Here is a 252-nt window from a genome sequence, read left to right as displayed (position 1 = left end):
CCCATTACACTACCATATTACATAAACGGCAAACTTTGATTTGAATAATGATAACTCATTCATTGATTTTTGGTAAGCATTAAGTATCCATGTACCGTGCTATTCGTACGTCCATACATCCATCTTTACATTTATCATTAACCAGCTTTAAGTCTTCCTCTTTGGTAAATTTGTATTCAGTGTGATATAAGGTACAATCTATGTATTATCGATTATTTGACATATTTTATAGTGTTTGTGCATCTTGCTTAT

This window comes from Penaeus monodon, chromosome 19 (assembly GCF_015228065.2).
Source record: "Penaeus monodon isolate SGIC_2016 chromosome 19, NSTDA_Pmon_1, whole genome shotgun sequence".
NCBI lineage: Eukaryota > Metazoa > Arthropoda > Malacostraca > Decapoda > Penaeidae > Penaeus > Penaeus monodon.
The sequence above is the reverse complement of the archived record's forward strand: the minus strand, read 5'-3'. Positions refer to the sequence as shown.